Here is a 7,731-nt window from a genome sequence, read left to right on the forward strand (position 1 = left end):
GCCTACGGAGCCCTTTGTGGAGTTGTTGACTGATTTCTTTTTTCACACTTGTCACCTTCAATCGTTTCTGTTCCGTTAAACTGGCAGTGAAGCCGAAGCTTCTCTGGTAACCTCTCAAACACTTAACTATTAATATAACTATAAATATACACTCCGTCTTGGTTTTCTTGTCAGAAACAGTTTTTAAATTGTACTTCCTGGCACTTAAGACTACAAGAAGCTGGTCTGACTCTCCGGATGTAGGCTGTAGGAATAAGTCTGCCATTGGCCGACTGTTTCAGTCGGCATCCTCCTCCCCTTCCTGTCTGCGTGTGATTGGTTTAAAGAAATACAAACATCCCAGAATGATGATGGGTTGATCTTTCTCAAGTGTGGAGGTCTGCTATGTGAGACTGACAAGAAGCCCGCAGGCCTCATTCACATCCACTTCGACCACTCGATCAATTATAATCTACAAAGGTGCTGAATCTTGTCCTCCTGCCTGCTGTTAGCAGTAATGGTACTTTCTACCAGAGGGTTTTTGGATCTGATCGTAGGCCTTCAGGAGACGTTTCGACAGTGGGTTGAGCTGCAGGAGGCCGTTCAGTCATTGTTAGTGGAGTTTCGGCCGGTCCTCGTCAGACCTGCAGCAGACGCTCGATACAGTCGACTACAGTAGCTCGGAAGCTCATTGTCTCATAATTAGCAAATGTCCATTTTAGCCAAAACTTAAATAAATTAATTGTTTTTAATTAGTTAATTCATCCGCTCATTTTCTGCCGCTTATCTGGATCCAGGTCGGTTAATTTAATTGATTATATCATTAGGAATTATTGTTGCATACTGCTGGGAAGTACTGAACATTTTGATTTAATCATAAGTAATTCTAGGTCATATTGTCCCTTCTGGATTTGGGTCTGTATGAAACAGGTCAGTCAGTGAATTCTGCAGAATGCTGATTTAATTTTAATTTCCAAAATGTACTAATGTAGAGAGAGAGGATTTAAAAAAGCATTTCTGAACACACATCAGCAAGTGGTGCTCAGCACAGACGTGTTCTCCATCAAATGATGAAATGATCTATTCCCTTCAAGTCCTGCAGAGGGCGCCCTCCGACTGTCCACCAACACAAAGAGCTGCTGGCGTCTTTCACACAGTCGCTCAAGGACTTGATGTGGTCCCAGCTTCATGGTCTTAATGTACAGATTGTTATTCAGCTGATTATGTGTGTGTAATGTTTCCAACATCATCATGACGGGAGATTCTTTGGTTTCCTCCCTCCAGTCAGTTTTCATCACACCAGCAGCAGTAAACTCCAGGCAGTAGTTCCATTAATGAGTTGATAGATGGGTTTTATTCTATTGTTTAGTCTATAAAATAAGACAATGTCCACCATAAAAGAGTCCAAGATGATCTCCAGATAGCTGTTGTACAGCCAACAGTCCAAAAGTATTTCAATTTAATTCAATTTAATGAAGAAAAGCAGAAACAATGGTCGTTTGGCATTTTTGCTTGATAATCAACAAATCATTTAATTGACTGATTATTATTATTAGTTATTAAACACTTATATTTTAGATTTCCTGCTTCCACGTCAATCAGTGCTCACTAATCACTAATACAGTCACCAGGTGGCGGCTGATCAATGAGCACACTGCTTATCATCTCAACACACTTGTTTGCTTTGAAAATGATGTGGCAGCTGTTTCAGCCCACTGAGACATCACATGTCACATGAGCTCAGATCACATCCATCTGCTGTCACATGCGTTATAAAGGTTTTTAAGGACCTGAGAGACCTGAAGGGGTTTACTCAGTGGTTGCTGAGAGAGATTCAGGTCTGATGGGGGACAATCGCTAGTGGATTCCTCAGGGAACCTGTCCGGGCTCCAGCAGGCCTCTGGGTGGTCCCACGTACCGTACAATGAGGGCAGAGAGTCTGAACATCTGCTCTCACAGTACCTGCAGCTTTCAGACCCTCAACAAAACACATCCAGTCAATGACACACACCCTTTACCCAGTTGGCCGTCGCGGCGCTGAGGCCCTGACGAGGAGTGAGGCCGACGCATGCCAGCAGAGCCCTCCACGCCCCCCACTGGCAGCGCTAACAATCAGTTCCTCAAAGGCAGCACCGGCTGAGGGGGAGCGGAGGGGGTTTTCCCCCCAAAGCTCTTCTGCGTGATTTCTTCCTTGGAGTGCACGCTCCTGAACGTTCAGCAGCTTTCAGCTCCCTGATGTCGGCGCTTCCGCAACTTCTGACTCAGAGAGCAGAGCTATTGTCACAACCACAGAGCCGCTATTGTCCTTCAAGCTTGGAGGCCTTGGCTCTCACAATGCAGAGCAATTAACTCACTGAGAGTGACCACGTAGATGTTCTCTTCTTTATTCGTGTCTGTGGGGGGGCGGGGGTTTCTACAGTGTTTGCTGTATTTCAAACTTCAACAGGCACTTTCACTCTTTTACAGGCTGCAGCGCGTTCAAGAGGAACAAAACCTCTGAATACTTGTCCCATACTTCCCGGGGGAGCAGACAATCTTGGCAACCAAGACAAGAAGTTAGCAGCATTTGCATGACGACAGGTTTTCACTCTGTTAGCGCAAACAAAGATAGCGTCGCTGAATCAGAGCAGATTAACCAAAAACTATGATGTATTTTTAGAATGGGTTATAAGGTTTGAAGACCGGCGGATTAGAGGAATAAGAAGCATGAATTGGAGCAGCTATTAATAACACAAAGCACTCATCACTTTTTTTCACAACTCATCTGTCTCACAAGTTTGTGGGTGATTTCTACCCGCTGCATCCAGAGGCTGTTTCTGTCTACATGAGAGGATCTTTCTCAGCCCGGCTGAGACGTCTGCTGCACAGGCTGATTCGTCTTGATGATGAGAAAGCGCTACCCTGCAGGCTCCTCTGCTCTATAAAAGGATTAGTGAAGTCTGGCACTCTTACATAACCGCTGCGAGCTGCTGTGCAACGTCAACAGACAAGAAAAGAAAATCTCCACCAACTGTTTCAACCTTTTAATGGCCATTTTACAGCAGAGATGTCAAACACAAGACGGTCGCTCGTGTTGTCACATCTTTACAGAGCTACAGACCACAGAGCTGCAGCGTTGAACATAAAGAACACTGTGCAACAGCTCTCACATCGTAGCCGTGGTGACGGTCAGTCGACCCATCACTGTGGTCCAGACTGAAATATCTCGACAGCTGACGGATGGACTGACGCTCGTGGTTCCCAGAGGATGAATCCTGCAGACTTTGCTGATCCTCTGACTGTTCCTCATTTATGGCTTTGAGTTAAATGTTATTGGGAACAACTTCTGGACGGATTGTCATGACACTTGGTTCACATGGGGATCATGTGACTTTTCATTTAGTCAAATACCTGCAGAACTAGTGTCGCTCCCATCAGCCTCAGCTGTATAGTGCCAATTAGCAACTGTTAGCATGCTAACACGCTGAACTAAGATGGTACACATGGGAAACATTATACCTGCTGTTAGCATTGTCTCATGCTCTTGTTAGCATGCTGAAGTTAGCATTTATCTCAAAGCATCACTGTGCCGCGAGCCTGCATTATTAACACATCGGCCGTGCCTGCTTGTTATTTGAGTACATTAGAAATGCTCCATTAAACACCACACAATCTCCTGGCATTAATATCACCGCAGTGGTAAGCAGTGGACTAATGAACACCAGCAGCAATCTGGAAGTCGGCACTCGCATTCAAAGTTGAGAAATTCAACTTTATTGATGATGTATGACTCAGACATGATGATTAAATATACTGACGTAACTGTTTAACTGTTCTGCCCAAAACTGGATAAAGTTTATCACAATATTTCCCACACAGCGAAATACTGACATGTAGCTCAATTTGAATCCCACGATGGACAGTTAAACAATAAGCAAACGTTGACACTGCGACAAGGATGGTGTGATTGTTTCTTAGTGTTTGGTTGCATCTCTGAAACACAGCATATTGCAGCGTCCTTGAATGCAAACAATCACCGCCTGCATGCAAGAAGACAAAAGCAAAGACAACGAAATGTGAGAAATTAACTATTTAAAGCACGTTTCTGCAGGTTAGTCGGCATTTCCTGCTGATGTAAACAGAAACCAGGAGAGACTAAAGGAACTGAGAACCTCGCATTTAGAATATTTTCCACAGATCTGCAGAAACCTAAAGCTGTAAAGTTAATGAGCTAAAACAAAACCACTATTATAATGTTTGCCATGTAATACACTCAGAGGTTGCTCTGGGTGTTAATATTAGTCAGGTGCTTGAATTGTGATTGTTTTATCATCATTATGTTTATTCCTGTCTTCTTCTTCTTCTTCTTCTTCTTCTCTGAGCCCAGAGCGCTCTGAACATGAGCGCGTTCCCTCCTGAGAAAACCATTTATTGAGACGTGAGTGTGACTAAATATATCACAAGATGAAAGTCATTGGGGACACAAAGCATGCTGGGTAATTTAATGTGACAGCGCACACACACACACTTGGCTGGACTTGACCTTTTCCATCCTCCCTTTAGTGTTCATATCCAATACATGTAGGTTAATGTGCTGCATGTTCCACCTGCTACACCAGAGTGGAGCGTTAGTCAGCACCACCTGCCAGGGTGAAATACAAGTGCTCTGATCAGCATCTCCTGACAGCTGGTTTTATTTTGGTACCAGTCATCCTTTATAACTAATGGCTTTATTAATGTTTAATAAATCATTCACTGATGGTTTGTAGATCAGTTATAAGACAATGATAAAAAGACGTTTTGGGTTGCCAGGTTGTGAAGAATCTCATTGGCAGGTGTTTCATAATAATAATAATTAATAAAGTTGTCATCAACAGAGCCTCAAATTCATCAGCAAGTGCTTCCAACATGTGCTCTGATGAGTGCTGAACAAGCTTTATCTCAGCTGCTTCATGTGGAGCTACAACTCAAAGTGAGCGCAGCAGTCCCTCATTGCACAGCTCTCAACTACAACATTTCACCTTTTGTCTTCATTTTCTCCTCTAGATTAGTTTGGCTAACCTGGATGTTTCTTTAAAACGTGTCTGATCATCTGACTGCTCGTGTTTCTCGCCCCATCGGACCTCTTTTCAACATTGTTGCCGTGTTCCCACTTACCGATAGGAGCGGTGACCAAAACAAAGCAAATGAATAAAGTATGCACTAATTAGTCTAAGGTCTTATTGTGCAGGAAACCCAAAGGGCCTTTTTCAGCAGCGTCCCAAACTCCAAAGCCCTTGGAGGAGCTGAACTGGGACACCAAGTGGAGAAGAGGAGGGAGGGAAACTTTTGTTTGTTTTTTTAGGAAGCGGCGTTGTACTCCACTGTACTCACAGAGGCTCCACTGTTTGGGGCCCAGAAGAGAGCAGTAAAACAGGCGGAGGGGCCCCTTCCCTACAAAATGGAGCCAAAGCACAACAATCCCTTTATTCAGCTGTTTGGACCTGCCATCTGAACAGCAGCTTGTCATTAAATTAACATCACAGCAGGCGCGCGCCCTGGCCCTTGCTTCCCGGAGCATTGTGGTGCACTGAGGAGGAAACTCATTCTTTCAGGCGATACCAGGTCAAAAAGCAGGGGTGGTATAGACTCGACCCAGCAGCTTTGGCGTTGAGGAATGGGAACAGTCGCCGTGGAACTGTGTTAGTCCTCGCAAGGCCGAGTGTTGAAAGGACAACCTTTTAATCCCTGGCAGCCGTGAAGGACAGAGACAGATTTGCTTTTTGTTTTTGATGTTGTGCCACTTTCTCGCCATATCCACCCCGAGGACGGGACTGTAGTCCACGCCAAGGCCCCTGACCACTGGTGAGGCGGCGACACGTCTCACTGCAGCGAGGCCGCCTTGGCCCGGATCATAAACTCATGTGTTGTGCACCTGCTCCGAGGAAGTGTCTTGAATGAGTTGCCCAATGATTCTCTAATAGAAAGATTTGTGTGGTAGTGGTGCCCTGCCTGGCTCATGAGCCAAAGCAGTAAATTAGCTCCTGAGCAGCTCTGAAACACAGTTTAAATAAAACAAAAGCTGAATTAGAAGAGTCAAAACCCAGATTTCTAAGAAAATGGAACACAGTTTTCTTCCTGCTTCAGTTGAGTCATAGACTCACAACCTGTGTGAATATGTTCATTTATCTATTGGTCAGCTCTGTTTGCCTCAAGAAGACCTTTAAATAAAAAGCCCCCCAACAGAGAAAGAAGGAGCGAGTACTCCTCCTACAAGCAAATAAAGAGGAGAGCGTGAATACCAGTAGTTGATAATAATGTTCACATTTTGTTACATGAGTGAGTCATGAGCTGGTTTGGATCAAATACCCAAAGAAACATCCAAAACGTAAGTTAAAGAGATTTTCTTTCATGAAAGATTGAATCATTTTGAGACACTTGTAGAATATGTTTGCACTGTAGTTTAGAGTATGAAGCCTCCGTCAGCCGTCCGTTCGTCTCCTGACTGTCTTACCATCTGCCCGTCTATCCATCCACCCTTCCACTCCAGTATGATCGGAGCACCAGGTCTCTACAGTCCACAACCTCTTCCCCAGCAAATACCCACAGCTCTTCCCCTTCCCTCACACTTCTGGGCCAGCTTGCATCGTGAGCCCTGTGTCTTCACATTGATCATACCCAGACCACCTTCAGATGGGGGGTACAGGTGGTGCATCTATAGCCAGGTGCCTGAATCAGTTCAACTGGCTTCTTGAGCAGCGACTTGACACTAAGGTCCTCGTGGTTTTTCATACATGTTTTCCATCTTTCCCATCTAACCCTTGATTTAGACCTCTGGGCCTCTCTGCAGGATGTCATCCCACATTCCTGAAAGTGGTCCAGGTGTAACACCAGCACCACATATGTTTTAACATTGTCTCATCTATTATTCTTTTTGATTGTTTATTTGCCTTTCTGTTCACTGGACTTTTTATTTAACTTTCTCGTCTCCATCTGACCACCTTGTCGGTAAAAGGAGGGGCAGCAGAGACCACTGGGCAATCAGGTTAGAAAGGCTGGTGAAGCAAAAGAGGTCAGATAGATGAAGCGACTGTGTCTGTTCGCTCAGGACGACACCTTTCCACCTTTCTCACATCTACTCCTGTGTGAGACTTTGATTTCAAAATACATCATGCAATAAATACCAGATGTCTCCACATGATCCTCTCGATCTAAAACCCATTGGCAACAGTGAAAGCTCTCATGTTGTCTGTCTGTCTCCGTGAACAGACGACTCATGTAAATGTGCAACTGTGGCATTAGTCACGCCGGAGCGACGGGGTGCTCCAGTCTGTCTGGTCTTATCTTGCCGTCCCACTCTGTCTTTAATCTTGTTGCCTCAGAACTGCATCAGACACAAAGACGAGTCTCTCGGGAGTGTCTGGGAAGAAGCAGAGCAAGTGACGAATGGCAGCAGGGAGTGGGGAGGCTGGAGCATGACGGGACGTGAGGGCTCTTTTAAAGGGGCAGTTTAGGGTTTTTAAGAAGTGTGTCTGAGTAACCCTAACCCTTCTTGCAGGTTACTCCAAACATACACCAGTTGTTTCATAGCTTCATAGACATTCATAGGGCTTGTTACAGTAGAGCAAGGCAACCAGGTCAGGTGTGATCTGTACCACCAGGCGTCAGAGCGAGACAGATCTGTCAGTTTGTCTCTCCGTCCGTCCCCGCAGCCTCTCTCTCGTCCCCGGAGCCAGCCAGACCACGTTCCTTCCTCCGCCTCCCCAGACCTGTCATCCTCGAGCCGTCCACCAG

This window comes from Enoplosus armatus, chromosome 6 (genome assembly GCF_043641665.1).
Source record: "Enoplosus armatus isolate fEnoArm2 chromosome 6, fEnoArm2.hap1, whole genome shotgun sequence".
NCBI lineage: Eukaryota > Metazoa > Chordata > Actinopteri > Centrarchiformes > Enoplosidae > Enoplosus > Enoplosus armatus.